Below are 16,376 nucleotides of genomic sequence, written 5' to 3'. Positions count from 1 at the left end.
ACTGAGCCCCAGATATTTCTGAGGCCCTGAATCTAGTGAAAAAGCACGATCCTGTGTACGACGGATGGGTCATTGAACTTGTCAGTGTGGACATTCTCCAGGGTTTAGGACAGTGCTAATGTTGGGGAGATCTCACAGGACACACTTGTCTTGGACTAATGACCCAAACCTCGGTTCTGGGGAGCCGGAGGGACAACAGCATTGCACACACAGCCACGTATGGAACCACACAACAGAGGACTGGCTTTCTCCACCAAAAAGGCTTTACAGAAGGTCCTCTGCTAAGAAAACAAAACATACAGCAAGTGCATTTTACCTTCAGAGCGAAGGTTATGGTATCTACCTCTGAAAACACAGATATTACAGCAACCACAGATATTAGAATTTTTGCTAAAGAGCAGATGAAAAAAGAAGGAAAATGGGAAGTGATTCTGACACAGGATAAACCACATGCAGGGGAGACAGCCACCCAGGCAATGGGTAGCTTTGTAGCTGTTCTTACATGACTGAGTTCTGGGCTTCCCCAACTTGGCTACTTAGCAGAGTAGGTGCTCAAAAAATATTTGTGAAATAAATGAACGAGCTCCTTTGCCCACTTCTGCATGGAGTCATTTGGCTTCTTCTTGTTGCTTTGCACACGCTCTTTATATATGATGGTTATTAACCCATGCTCTTTTATGTAATGCTAATGTTTACTCTCTGTGTGTTGCTTGTTTTATCTTGTTTATCCTGTTTATACTGGGGTTTGTGTGATATTTTTAACCATTTTTTGTACTCAAATCTGTCATTCTTCTTGGTCACTAAGAAAGGGTTTTTCAACTCTAAAATTATGAAGACGTTTTCCAGGATGCCCATAGAGTAGTTATGTGGGTTTGTCTACATTTAGATTTGTACTCCAGTGGAAATTTTGTGTGTGATTTAAAATAAGGCTCTGGGGGGCTTCCCTGGTGGTGCAGTGGTTGAGAGTCTGCCTGCCAATGCAGGGGACATGGGTTTGTGCCCCGGTCTGGGAAGATCCCACATGCCGCGGAGCAACTAAGCCCGTGCACCACAACTACTGAGCCTGTGTGCCACAACTACTGAGCCTGTGCTCTAGAGCCTGTGAGCCACAACTACTGAGCCCGCACACTGCAACTAATGAAGCCCGCTAGGCTAGAGCCCGTGCTCCGCAACAAGAGAAGCCACCACAGTGAGAAGCCCACGCACCGCAACCGAGTGTAGCCCCTCTCGCCGCAACTAGAGAAAGCCCGCGTGCAGCAATGAAGACCCAACACAGCCAAAAATAAATTTAAAATTTTTTTTAAAAGAGAAAAGAAATAAAGCAAGGGTCTGACTTGATTTGATCCCAGTCCTCCACCCCACAAATAATCGGACAAAAGAACAGCACTAGGAATTGATTAGTCTACACTTTCCACAACGATTACTAATGCTACGCTTGCTTGCCACAGAGTAGATTTCCACGTGGGTCTTTTTTTGAATTCTCTCTTCCCTGCTCCAGATTTTTCTTTAGGACAGAGTCCTAGATATGAAATTATTGTATCGAATGTAGAACCTTTTTAAGAGCGTTTGTTGACACGGCCAAAAGACTTTCTCCAAATTTGTACAAATTCATGTTCTCCTTAGTAGCGGTTCAGCCAGGATCTGCACGCCCCCATTATCCGTAGAACTACTTAAACCATCTGCAAATGTGCAATAGCCAGGGTATTTAAGGGTAGCCATGGGGGGTGGCTAAGGATGAGGGGCACAAGTTATCCCTTCAGTGGAAAGAGACTCAGTCTATACTTCATGCATCCGTGAAGGCGTGCATCCATTCCAAGGTGCATCCATTACAGGAACTCAGGGTTCGGTGTCCCAGGCCACCCTCTGAACATCCCTCCCAGCCCCCAGATCATTGCAATCCCCTGGGATTTGAGAGCCATCTCCCTCCCGATCCCATTTTCAACGGCACAGGGCAGTTTGCTGAGGCGTGGCCATTTTCAAAATATCTCCAGTTTGGTACAAATGGGGAGGCACTGACAGGACCCTTGGCAGAGGGGTTGGGAGGGAAAAAATATTAAGGCTCAAAATTGCCTGTCACCACCGGTGCTGTTACAGGTGATCGGCATCGCTAATGAATTCCATGCTCATGTCAGACAGGTGTTTTTTTCTTTTTTTTCTTCCCCCCCAGCAAGCAAGCTCTCAGCAAGAGAGCCTATGAATGATCACGACGGGCCAGCCCTGGTTTCCTCACTCAAACCCTGACGGGTCTTTGTCCTATTTCTGGAGCATGGTGGACAGGCAGGGAGGGGGCACCTGAAGATCCTAGGCACCAGGCACCTGCCGAGTTCTCTCTATCCGATGGGGAAATAGGAGGAGGAGGGTCTGCAGCTTTTAGGGCAAAAACTTTAAATCCTCCCCTGTGATCTACTTGACCCTGAAAGGAGCTGTAACCCTCTTCCTCCCAATCCCGGCTTCATGCTCAACAAGGCCAGCTTTACATGCAGCAGTTTGGGTTTTATCTCCATACAGAAATTACATCTACACACACACTGACATATATATATATACGTATTCCATTTAGAGAGGACTCTATGAAAAACTCACACGATTGAGTTCAGAAACAAAAAGGTCCGGGGGGAAAAAAAAAAAACTTCATTGAAATAATCATAAAACTATTTTTCCTAGTCTAACTACAGCTGTGGGGCACGTTGCCATGGAAACCGTTTTCCTGGCGTGCTTCTCGGTAGCCAGAGGTCTCCGGTGGACCACCGCCGGCCGGCGCGTTGCCTGTGTACAGCCAGCCCCGCGTACATAATGCTCGCACATCAGCCACGTCTCCTGAAATGTGTCAGAAAACATTATCAGGAGGGGAAGGCCAGTTCCCGCGGATCCCCATAAATTTATAGATAATCAGGTCCTTAGCGGCTGCCAAAGGGTGGGATGGGTGGAGGGGCCCTGATTAGAGGTCAGCGACCCACGGTGCGGGGAGACAAGGATGCTGAGGATCCCAGGCCCCGCCGGCTACATCTCAGCGTCTTTGCGGTGACCCATTTACACCCTATTAGAACGTATCGATTCTGCCATATTTGTTACATTGTATCGGTTCCGCAGACGGTTACACATTTGGTTACAGCAACTAAAAATATTGCACATGCTTCCTGGAACCTGTCTGTTTCAATCTTTCACTCGGTGCCGGGCGGACCTGGGATATATAAGACTTTTAGGAATGCTTGTAGATTAAAATGCATATATGCAATCTGCAGAGGAAGACGGGCTATTCCGTGAAGGACTGTGGCGAGGCATTGAAAAGAGAAAAGAAGAATTCTTTGTAGATGATCTTTCCCCCGTATAAATGATGTCCTAAAAGAAGGGCATCCGCACGTATTTCGTATTTTCGAGTTTTGAATGAGTCTGTTCCCCTGATGTGCATTTTTTACTAATTCCCGTGGAGCTGATCATTTTACTATTAAAACGAACACACACACACGTGTAACTAGAACATCATCTGTAGAGCGCAGTGTCCTGGCTCTTCATCACAACCGAACGATGAAAGTCCCAGGAATGTTTTCAGCAGACGACAGTTGCCGAGAGTTTGGGCCACGAAGGATTTGTGCTTGCAAAGCCGGGGTGGTTTGGGGTCTCGGTTTATGATTTTTATTTTAGCAAGGCCCCGAAGGAAACCCCAGCGGCCTCTTCCGTTTACGTTGATGGCTGTGCATGCTTGTCGTACGCTGGTTTAGGCTTTGTGGACCTGACCCTTTGGTGGGTGATTCAGGCTGTCTTCCCTGTAAACTTAGGAGAACGTGGATGTATTGGGTGGGATACATTGTATGCGATCCTCTGTTCAAAATTCCTGTCGGGAGCAAACCACGGAAAGCAGCAGTTTCAAGCTGTGTGACGTCTCCAGGTGGGGTAAGCCCGCAGCTCTCAAGCTGCGGTGACCAGGTCGGTGGGAACCTGTGTGAAATAGGACCACCGGGACTTTAACCAGCAGACGCACCCCAGCCCACAACAACCTTCCCCTGCAGACGGCAGCCCGGCCCGGGCATTTCTAGTTTGCAGATGGTTCCCACACACAAAAAAGCAAAACGACACGGAAAGAGGGGTCGCTTCCCTGGATAAAAAAAGACACTATCTAGTTTCCCTAACACAATTTAGAAACACAATGAGAGCGCCAGGAAAAGTAAATCTTTTTGAGGTGGAAAAAGTGATTCAAAAGGTCTTCTGCAGAATCAAACACGCACGCACGCCTAGCCGGGACCCTCCTGACAAAATAAGAGAAATAAATGACTAGCCCATTGTCGGTGAGGAAAATATAAAGGAACAGGGCTGGGTTAATGAAAGCACTAGGGCTGGGTGCAAAAACAGAGAAAAGGGCCCAGATAGGCATAAGAGTATATAGTACTTTATATGATAAATGAATAAATCAGGGCTCCATAGGAAGACGGATTATTTAATAAATGGATGTGCCTAGAAATTTAGAGGGGGGAAAAGACTGGATTGTTCTCTCAGCTGTTACCCCAAAATAATTCCAGATGAAAGAATTAACCATAAAAGATAAAACCAGGGAAGTACCAGGAAAAACAAAGAACGTTTTTTGTTTGTTTGTTTTTACAAAGAACGTCTTTATTATCTTTGAGCTGGAAAGGCTTTCTCAAGATGGCCCAAAAGCCAGGAACCATTAGGGGAAGTGTTGGTGTGATTAGCTACGTAAAAATGCAAATAAACTTATTTACAAAACAGAAGTAGAGTTTCTGATGTAGAAAACAAACTTATGGTTACCAGGGGATGGGGGTGGGGGCGTGGTGAGGGATAAGCTGGGAGACTGGGATTGACATACACACACCACTATGTATAAAATAGATAACTAATAAGGACCTACTGTATAGCACAGGGAACTCTACTCAATACTCTGTAATGACCTATATAGGAAAAGAAGCTATAAAAGAGTGGATTTATGTATATGTATAACAGATTCACTTTGCTGTACAGCAGAAACTAACACAAGATTGTAAATCAACTCTACTCCAATACAAAAATTGTTTTAAAAGAATACTTCTCAATTAAAAAAATAATTTTGCCCACAGAAAATATGGTATTGTGTATTCATTAATGATATTTGTGTACCTTACTAGGGTAAACTGTAGAGGATTTGAACGGTATTAATATGTGACTTGGTAAAATAAGTACTTGTGTAATTAACTGAATAAAAATTCAAAAAAAATTTCAAATATGAAAAAGTGCTTCTGTAGGCAAAAGCCTCCACAACAAAATGAAAAGGCCATCAGTCACGGGGGAAGACTGTTTGTAAGACATGCAAGCCAATGGTTAACTTTCTAAATATACGAAGACTCCCTGCATTTTAAGACAGAGATAATCAGGTCCAAAAAGGCAGCAAAGATGAGACACACAACTGTTGCTTAGAACCGTGACAAAGAAGCTGGATCGCCGTCCAAGTCAGGAACGCATTTTGGGAAATAAGAAGAGGAGAGACTGATTCTGATACCAGATTGTCAGGGACTGTGCAGGTGCCGGTGGGGTCTGGGGAACTGACCTTTAACACTGTTGATGAGAGCGGGAATCTGCACAGCCTCCCCGGAAGGCCAATCTGTCAAGAGTTAAAGCACTTCTGCCCTTGCATCCGGGGGTTCCTGTGCTTTTCCTTCTGCAGATGCACCCCCCGCCCTGGGAGCACTTCATACGCCCCATGGACGAGGGTGTCTGTGGCTCACCGGTGACCCTGCTGGAAAATCAGAAGTAACTTTGTTTCCATGGAGGATTGGGCTAAACTTTGTGGTGTGCTCCTGGAGTGGAATTCTACACAGCTATCAAAAAAGATACGGTATTTCTGTTTTGTAAATAATTTCATTTGTGTCATATTTTAGATCCCACATATAAGTGATATCATATGGTATCTGTCTTTCTCTGCCTGACTTACTTCACTCAGTGTGATAATCTCTAGGTCCATCCACGTTGCTGCAAATGGCATTGTTTCATTCTTTCTTTATGACTGAGTAATATCCCATTGTATACATGTACCACATCTTCTTTATCTGTTCTTCTGTCAATGGACACTTAGGTGGCTTCCATGTCTTGGCTATTGTGAGCAATGGTGCTGTGAACACGGTGGGGCACGTATCTTTTCAAATGAGAGTCTTCGTCTTTTCTGGCTATATGCACTGACAGAAAACTAACTTACAGTTACCAAAGGGGAAAGGGGAGGGAGGGATAAATTAGGAGACTGGGGTTAACAGAGACACACGACTATATATAAAAGAGATAAACAACAAGGACCAACTGTATAGCAGAGGGAACTATATTCAATATCTTGTAATAACATAACCTATAATGGAAAAGAATCTGAAAAGGGATATATACATGTATATGTATGACTGAATCACTTTACTGTACAGATGAAACATTGAACTATGTGTCATTTTAAAAATTAATTAATTTATTTATTATTTTTTTTTGCGGTACGCGGACCTCTCACTGCTGTGGCCTCTCCTGTTGTGAGCACAGGCTCCAGACGCGCAGGCTCCGCGGCCATGGCTCACGGGCCCAGCCGCTCCGCAGCATGTGGGCTCTTCCCGGACCGGGGCACGAACCCATGTCCCCTGCATCGGCAGGCGGACTCTCAACCACTGCGCCACCAGGGAAGCCCGAAAAATTAATTAATTTTTTAAAAAAGGATACAGTAGAGCCGTCGGCAGTGGGAGGCAAGATGTCTGCAGAATAGCCTGGTGGCAAAGTTAATTAGAAGGACTGTGGGTTTCATATGATCCCCGTCAGGGAAATTGCACTCACAGGTGTGTCAACACGTTAAAAACTCTCTTTGTCTCTCCCAACTCCTTCTCCTCTTCTGAACTGAACCACCAATCAACTCCCAGTGCAGTGGGGTGTTTGACTCATCCCTCCACGGCCCCGATGGTGACCTGGGGTCTCTGTCTGTATAGAGCCCAAGCACCTGAGCCTCCATCATCTGCTGAATTGTCCAGCTCACCTGGGGCATTGTGGGGGGATGAGGCTGAAGGCACCAGGTGTGAAACCCTAAGACCAGGAGAAGAAAAGCAGTGATTCAACCAAAGACCTGGCCCAGCACAGCAAACTGACATCTGCAAAAGCATGCAGTTGCGTCCCTCTTGGCTTTGGATTGGGCGTGGAGGCTAAGTTTCTGTGACTCTCTAATTATACAAGTATGCATTTTCAGTGCTGAAAGTGTACGTTTGATTGGTCTGTGTGCCTCTGTGTGAGTTTCCTGGGGCTAAAAATCACCAATGACCGCAAAGTGTCTGAAAACAATACAAATCCATCCTCCTCCAACCTGGAGACCAGACATCTGAGGTCAAGGAGTCCCAGGGCTGCGCTCCCTCCAGAGGCTCCGGGGGAGGGTCCTCCCCGCCTCTTCCAGCTTCTGGGGGCTCCAGGCATCCCTGGGCTTGTGGCCGCCTCCCTCCCGTCTCTGCCTCTGTCTTCTCGGGGCTTCTCCTCTGTGTCTGGGTCTCTGCTCTTCTGTGTCTTAGAAGGACCCTGTCATTGCATGTAGGGCCATCCTCCTCCAGGGGGACCTCATCTCAGACCCTTCACTGCATCATATCTGCAAAGACCCTGTTTCCATACAAGGTCTTGTTCTGAATTTCCAGGGGTCAGGATGTAAACATGTCTTTTTCTATGGAGGGGACACAATTCAGCCACTAGAGTGACCTTCCCAGGGATTCAAACGGGCTTCCTTATCCCCCCGTGGCCCTTAACTGACAGGCAACCCAACCCCACGTTCCCTGAGCTTGCGTTGACTCTCACACGGGTTCAGTTGTAAGAAATGCATTAGGGCTGCGAGACACTCAGTAGACGCCTTCCTGATGCAATTCCTTCTACTTTACACTAAGAACGATGAATAATGCCAAAGTTTCTCCCTTCACACAGACCTCCCACCCACCTACCGATGCATCGATTTTACATCAAACACCCCCGTAGATTCATCTCCATGTGTCCTCAGCCTTCTTCTTAATTATTTTTTTTGACTTTTTATTTTATATTGGAGTACACAATGAAATCATGTCCTTGTAGCACCATGGATGGACCTAGAGATGGTCATACTAAGAGAAGTAAGTCAGACAGGGAAAGACATATATGATATCAATTATATGTGGAATCTTATAAAAAAGAAATGGTACAAATGAACTTTACAAAACAGAAACAGACTCACAGACACAGAAAACAAACTCGTGGTTCCCAAAGGGGAAGGTGGGGAGGGATAAACTAGGAGTTGGGGTTAACAGATACACACTACTATACATACAGTAGATGAGCAACAAGGACCTGCTGTAGAGCACAGGGAACTCTGCTCAATATTGTGTCCTCTGCTTTTATATCGTTTTTCTCCGTTGAAATCAGCACAGTACAGAGAAAGCAACACAGCAGCTGAACTACTGTTTAGGTCCATGAACGTCTGTGTCAGTCTCTGCTTTTGCAAAACGACTTTAGGCTTTTCCCTCAAAGCTCTTAATTCTAGGGGCCCAGGAGCCACAAACTCATCCACGAATGGATGGCTACTCTCTTCTTCCGGCTCCGGTGCTCAGGAACATTCCTGCACCGGGAAGGACATCCCTCCTCAGCTGGAAATGGCTGGACACCCCTGAAGTGTGCGGCTGGCGGGGGCACTGCCAGGCCACCCATGGAACCGAGTCCCCTCTGAGCCACAGAGATTAAACACGCCACCCGGCGTGGACACCTGGCTACTCAAGGTCCAGAAATGCACACAAGTCTGGCGTCTGTCCTGTTGTTGTACCCGACATGGTTTTCCTCGCTTGTAATATGCTGTTTCCTAACTGAGTCTGTGGGGGCGGAGCCAGGGTCTCCAGAATCCTCAGAAAGGCGACCGTACTCTCTCACCGCACATCTGGACATCATGAGGGCACCGATTGTCCTAAACCTGGGTCACAGAACTGGGAAGGATGCCGGCCCTGCTGTGTCCGTCCCTGACCAGCTGTAGACTTGTGGCTCGGCCGGCCCCACGGTCAGGCCTGTACCTCCAAGTCCAGGAGTGCGGAATTGTGCAGGGGGCAGAGAGGACCCTGTGAACGGATGTCCTGTAGCACCTGCTCGCCCGGAAGGTGGCGGCCCAGGGAAAACACAGAAAACACACAGGGTATCTCGGAGAGGCATGGCCTCAAGAAGGGTTTCCTGGGATGTATTCCCGGTACAGAGGGGGCAAGTCCTGCTGTTCCTGTGAGGACCCCACCGGGGGCTCCCAAATGCAGCAAAAGCCACGGGCCACGCAGACTCGGTGTTTTTTCAAGGCGCCTTCCTGCTGCCCCAGGAGCCAAAGTGCATCCATTCAGGGACCAAAGCCCGGACTCCCAAACCTGATCCCCCAACAATGAGGGACAGAAACGCAAGTCACGGGATTCGAGGCTAAGTTAGCATTCTTTCCCCCCCGTAATTCCACAGGTCGGTTGAAGAGATCTGAACAAAGGTGCTGGTGACCTTGAATGGAATTGTTCGTTTTTGTTTTTAAAAACTACACTTTTTAGTCTATTTGTGTCCAATAGTTGTGAAACATCTCAGAGGCCACATAAAAGAAGCGAATCACACATCCGAGGAACAATGAAAGAAAACAAAAGTTGGAACCCATACAAAGGAAGACGCTGTAACCCACCTGAATCCTGCAGCATCTTCTTGATGACACATTTCTGCATCGATTTTTGAGCAGAGCCGGGAGTGTGGGAGCTGGTAGATTCTTTTCACTCTGACTTTTGCTGGAGATTCTGTTTCTTTTGGTCGAGGGGGGAGTTTAATGTTTAAAAGCATAGAGCTCTGTTTTCATCTTACTGGAAAACTACAAATGAAAAGACATCCTAGGGAATGAAAGTGGTAGGAGGACAGAATTTTCTGCCTTTTTTCCTTCTTCTTAACCTCCACTGATGCCTGAAGCTGCTGCAAAGCCCAGGGCTGGCTGAACACCTGCGTCTGTGTCAAAATACACCAGGTTTATATTTCTGCTCTAAGTCCCTGGGCCAATTTACACTCAATCAACGAAAACCCCCACCCCCGTAAACTAAGACAGGGTCCGAGCTCAGAGATTTTGCTCTTAATGTTCTGGGGTGACCAGCGCTCACCTTAAAGTAAACGTGAAAGACGTTGGCTTCTTGGGTCTAACTTCATGTTTATATTTGCCCGTGTGTCACATTTGCAAATCACGATTGTTGACTTGTCAATGCAAGGAGAAAAAAAAAAGGCTGAAAATGCTTCACCTGGAGTAAGTGAGGAAGGAGCCAAGTCAGGACAAATACAGAGGAAGCGTTTCTAAAGGGCGAACAGGAATGCAACCACGGGGTGCCATCTGTGTACAAAGGTCCGGTTCCCGGACATATGCGTACTGCAGCCAGCTGGGCACCTCTTCTGTCCAGGGTCCGGCCAGGATTACTGCCCACAGGGACCACTGCTCGGAATGGCCTTGGGGCTGTGGGCCGTTCCTCTCTCCTGACAGGCCCCTCCTCAGCAAACATTATGGAAACTCCCTCACCCTCAGAGGGGTCCCCGACCACCACCCCTTCCTGGGCTTCAGAATTTAATAAGAGCAGAGATTCCTGTTGGGTTTTGCATAAGAAGATGTTACAGGAAATCACACTGTCCCTCCTTTCTCCCTCCATGGCCTTTTCTGCACACACGTTCATGATGAAAACACTGTGTGAACCCAGAACAGCTAAACTCTTGTTGACAGAGGCTGGGGGACGGGAAACCTGAAGGGACAACTCATGGAGACGGGGTGTCCGTTTGGGGGAATGAGGATCTGTAGAACTTGATAGAGGTGGTGGCTGTCCCGTACCCTGAGTGTTCTGAATCCTCCACTTTATTTATTTTTTGGCCCTGCTGCCCAGCAGCTTTCAGGATCTTGGTTCCCCGGCCAGGGATCGTACCCGGAGCCCCTGCATTAACGGCAGAGTCTTTTTTTTTTTTTTTTGCGGTACACGGGCCTCTCACTGCTGTGGCCTCTCCCGTTGCGGAGCACAGGCTCCGGACGCGCAGGCTCAGCGGCCATGGCTCACGGGCCCAGCCGCTCCACGGCATGGGGGATCCTCCCGGACCGGGGCACGAACCCGCGTCCCCTGCATCGGCAGGCGGACTCTCAACCACTGCGCCACCAGGGAAGCCCTAACAGCAGCGTCTTAACCACTGGACCGCAAGGGATTTTCCTGGATTGTCCACTTTAGAATCGTTAATTTTAGGGTCTGTGAATGTCATCTCAATTTAGAAAAACAAACGATTCTCCAAAAATTAAAAATTGTGGGAGACAGGAGAAAGATCCGTGGTTGGCACAGGTTAGCGGGGGAGGGATAGATGGAAGGAAGGAAGACAGAGGGTTACTAGGTCAGGGAAACTACTCTGTATGACACTATAATGATGGATACATGTCATCATACATGCGTCCAAACCCACAGGAGGTACATCACCAAGATGAAGCCTAATGGAAACTGTAGACTTCAGTCAATAATAGTGTATCAGTATGGGCTCATCTTTGCAACAGCTGTGACCCCCTCATGCAGGATGCTTGAGGGCAGGGGTGGTCGAACAGATACCTGGGAACTTTCTGTACTTTCTTCTCTGTGTTTCCACAAATGTAAAACAACTCAAAAAAATACAATAAAGTCTATTTAAAAAAAAAAAGAAACAAAACAGCCACTTTTGGAAGTACAGGTATGGCTAGGCTTACCTTCACACTGAGGGTAACCTGGGACCCCCCCCCTCCACCCAATTTTGGCCCTGAAAGTTCCAGACCCAGGAGGCCCCTCAGACCCGGGCAGACTGGGAGGTTGGTTCCCCTCTGAGTGGCATTCTTCTTAAATATTTTGCCCACAAAGTGCAAAAAAACCCCCAAACCCCCAATATGTGTTAGATAAAAGAAGTGCCAGGTACATGGTACCAATGCCACGTGTTTGGGGTGATTTTACTGCGAACTGCTAAGGTATTTGCCCCTTGTGCCCCCTGCATTTGGTGTGTTCCAGAAGAGGTGATGGTCTCTTAAAAGCATGGATCTTATTAAGTATACTTTTTTAAAAAAAAGTATTTGCTTCTCAATGTATTATTCTTCATGTCAGTGGAAATTGTATCTGGGGCAGAGCCACCTGCAAAATCCAAAAATCAGCATTCCAAAAGAGGGTCACGTCCTGAGTTGGAAGTAGAACAGAAATTGGAACGGACACCGTCCATCTCTGCATATCAGGCGCCCTGCCCAGTTACAGGCCCCGAGAGCAACTCCTTCTGTCCAGGAAGCATTAATGGCAAGAGACAGGGGTCCGGGGTGGGGGGCCGGCACACGCCAGGTGTCTGTCCTCCAGTGATACAGGCTCGGCCGGCTTGGGGGCAAACCCACAGACCACGGATGGGGCTCTGTTACGAGTCTCCCCCAGAGATAGGCATGGCCTCCCTATTGTCACAGAGATCTGACCCCACAGCTCAGAGTCGACCCCAGCTGTGATTCTGCAGACCCTCTGACCAGGACCAAGTTGGGGTGGGCGTCTGGAGGGAGTGGGAAGGCTCCCCGGGGAAAGAAGGAGGAATGAAGACTTGGGAAGGTCTCGGGGTGGGACTGGAGCTCATTAGGACCCTGAGCTGAGTATCCCCTTAAGGGGCCAGGGGTTGCCCAGGTGGAGGCCACGAGGGCAGGAGAGAGGCCCCTGAAACATCTGGCCAGCGGTGGGCTGCAGCCTATCACGAATGTGGCTGCAGAGTGTCTCAGGGGAAAGGGAAATGTATTTTCACATTTCCTCAGCCTCAAAAGTCATAATGTCCTAATTATCATGAGACAGGCTGTACGAAGAGCTGGTTTCTGTCCTCAGGCTCCCCCAACACCCAGCCCCTCCGTACTCTTCCTCCTTTAAAATGCGGACAAGGACACAGAACCCACGTGTTCCTCCTCTTCTCTTCCCCCCCCCCCCCCCCCCCCGCTTACATTTGTGGACGCAGGAGTAACTTCGATTCACCATCTCCGCACACGCACCTCGCAAGACACGAGGTGTGTGTCCATGATGGATAGGACACATCCCTAGACGCTGCAGACGGGAACCCTGGCTCCACACACACAATACTCAGCTCTTCAAGCTCCTGTCCTAGGCTGGCAAAAGCCCAGGAACCATCCGGCATGTGTGTAGGAAATTACCTTCTAGATGCATAAAGGTACGTCCTCCCAAAAGTGGGAAATGGAAACACTCGAAGGCCATTTTTATTTCCAGCGTTAGCTTCTGCTAGAGAGAAAGAAAGAAAGAAAGAAAGTAAGAAAGAAAGAAAGAAAGAAAGAAAGAAAGAAAGAAAGAAAGAAAGAAAGAAAGAAAGAAAGAAAGAACGGAAGGAAGGAAGGAAGGAAGGAGGGAAGAAAGAAAGAAAGAACCCCTAATCACCTCCCAAAGGCCCCACTTCCTAACACAGCCTATTGGGGATCAGGGCTTCAGCATATGAATTCAGGGAACACAATTCAGTCCATATCACTTGGTAAAGATTTATTAAAATTCACATGTTTTCGTTTCCTGGAAGCTTTGTGATGACATTTACATAAGGTGCCTTTAAGTGAAAGATGTAAAAATCAAAGCCCAGCCTCTAGGATTTGGTAAATCCCTGTGAGCAGAATCCCTGGACGTGGGACACTAAATCAGCCACGGACAGGGGGACAATCCTCTCAGAAACCGGGTCATGTTCAATTATTTGCTTTGAATAAAACGGGAGGAATTGCGACTGAATCGTCCTCTTACAGACAATGAAAACGGTATTTGAGGGGAGCTCACTGTGTGCTTTTAAAAGCAAACTTTTCCTTTTGGAAGAGTTTTAGATACAAAGTCGTGCATCTAAAAGAGACATTTTTAGAGAAATTGCAAAGTCGTGCCGAGGTCCCCTATGACCCATATGCATTTCCACTATGCATCACCTCTTACATTATTATGGGGCATTTCTCACAATTGACAAACCAAGGCTGACACGTCATCATTAATCAAGTTCACACTTTAATACTCAGACTTCCTCATTTTCCCCCAAATGTCCTGTCCCACGACCTTTAGTCCTAACATCCCCTTAGGCTCCTCAGGGCTGTGACAGTTTCTCGGACTTGCCCTATTTTTGGTGACCTTACAGATTTGAGGAGGGCTGGTCAGGTATATTGCAGGCTGCCCCTCTATCGGGGTCTGATGTTTTCCTCCTGGTTAGATTGGGGTGATGGGTTTCGAGGGCAAGCACAGAGGTAAGTGCAAGGAAGTCTTTTCCACGTGGAGTCTGACCTCCCCGGAAACACCCTCCATGCCATGCCTGGCACACCTGGCCAAGCTGAACACCTGCACACACACATCCTCCACCTGGCCTGGCAGCTGCCTGCTTCCCTGGTCATAACCCACTGTCCTCACCTGCCCCGCCCATCCTACTGACCCACAAGTTCCACACACACGGCTCCACACTTTTCCCTGACTAGCCCCGCCCAGTGCACCTGCCCTCCTTGCTGGAGGCTCGGCCACCCCCAAGCCCCTCGGCCCGTCCTCCCTGGGAATTCCTCCCTGACCCCTGTAGTTTGACTGGCCACAGCTGGCCTGTGAGTGACCAGAAGGAGGCACGAGGTGAGGACGCTGCTATTTAGGACACCCCGAGCCTACTCCATCCACGGTCCCAGGGGTTGCTGGGCATCTCCAGAGCTGCAGGTCTCCATTTATTTTACAAGCACAGAGAAGCCGTCAGCCCAAGGGTCTCCAAGAGTCTCCTGCAAAAGCTCTCACACTATATAACGACAGCAGTCTCCCAGGGGGCAGAAGGATGTCCCCTCAACCCTCTGTTTTCCAATCATCTGACCATTTCGGGAACGGGCAGGGGATGTGGACGGAGTGCAGCTGGGTCTGCTCAATGCCGCAGCTCAGCGCTCTCCCAGAACAGACACTTTCCAAATACGCACTGCAGTGAATAAATGAGTGAGGGGGTGAAAGAGTCCTCTGTCTGGACAGGTCCTCACAGAAGTCAAGACTGTAAAGCTTCCAGGTGGGCCGTCCGGGGGCCCCCTTCCCTCTGAACCACATTCCTGACCACTGGGCTCTAAGGATGACTCTCAACACCCCCAGGACCTTAGGTCTCCCCAGGGCACCATTTGGAAAACAGATGGACATCCTATACTTCAGCCAGTCACCCCTGCAATGAGGCCTCTTGGCATTGGGGAGGTGGGGCGGTCTTTGCTGAGAACTGGACAGAACACAGTAGTGGGAATCTTGGGTGCAGGTATGTCTGTTGTGGGATGTAATGAGTTCAGTGTCTATGCCCTGACCCCCATGTCTGTGATTGGAACCTTATTTGGAAACAGGGTCTCTGCAGATGTGATGCAGTGAAGGGTCTGAGATGAGGTCCTCCTGGAGGAGGGTGGCCCTACATCCAAAGACAGGGTCCTTCTAAGACACAGAAGAGCAGAGACACAGGCACAGAGGAGAAGCCCCGTGAAGAGAGAGGCAGAGACGGGAGAGAGGTGGCCACAAGCCCAGGGATGCCTGGAGCCCCCAGAAGCTGGAAGAGGCGGGGAGGACCCTCCCCTGGAGCCTCTGGAGGGAGCGCGGCCCTGGGACACATTGACCTCAGACGTTTGGTCTCCAGGACTGGGGGAGGATGAATGTCTGTGGTTTAAGTCACTGGATTTGCAGTTATTTGTGACACCAGCCCCAGAAACTGACACACTGAGTAAGAATTCTTCACCAGTGAACTGGGTGAAGAAGTGGGTTAATTCTCCCCGTTGAAAGCCACAGAAGGAAGCCACCTGACCTCTGACAGAAGGTGGCGGCCCTGACTCAGGACCCCGCAGAGAATAGTCTGCTGTTTTACCGGGATGGGGATGCAGACACTCAGGTTCCTGACCCATAGGGAAAGGTGGCTAATCTCCATGAAAAAGCGATTCGGACAGAAAGGCTGATGCTAGAAGTACAGTGAATATAGTCCACGTTCCTTTTACAAGACAATAACCGCGTCACCCTAAAGTGACCTGCTCCAAAGTTAACATTTGTCCTTGTGTAGCTTTAGGAAATGACTCATCCCGAAGACGTGTCTTGGAGTTGTTCCTGGGGATGTGAGGCGGGGGCTCCCTCCCCATTCCCTGGGTGGGCTACATCCTCACAATGAGTGATCTGGGATGTCGGCCCCTCAGAAAGGGTCCTTCCAAGACCCTCCGGTCTCGTGGACTCAACAAGCATTCATTAGCACCTGCTTTAGGGATTTGGGAGACACCTGTGGGCAAGAAGACCCGTGGAGAGTTCACTTTCTGGCCAGGGAGTGGAGATGGATGATGACCAATAAACACCTAAATTGTAGAGCACGTCAGAAAGAAGAAAGTAAACCAGTGGCATGGAGTCAGCGGGGCCAGGTGTGCTTGCTGGTGGGAGGGGAAGTGCTGA

The sequence above is a fragment of the Phocoena sinus genome, chromosome X (genome assembly GCF_008692025.1).
Source record: "Phocoena sinus isolate mPhoSin1 chromosome X, mPhoSin1.pri, whole genome shotgun sequence".
NCBI classification, from domain to species: domain Eukaryota; kingdom Metazoa; phylum Chordata; class Mammalia; order Artiodactyla; family Phocoenidae; genus Phocoena; species Phocoena sinus.
This window is presented reverse-complemented; position numbering follows the sequence as displayed.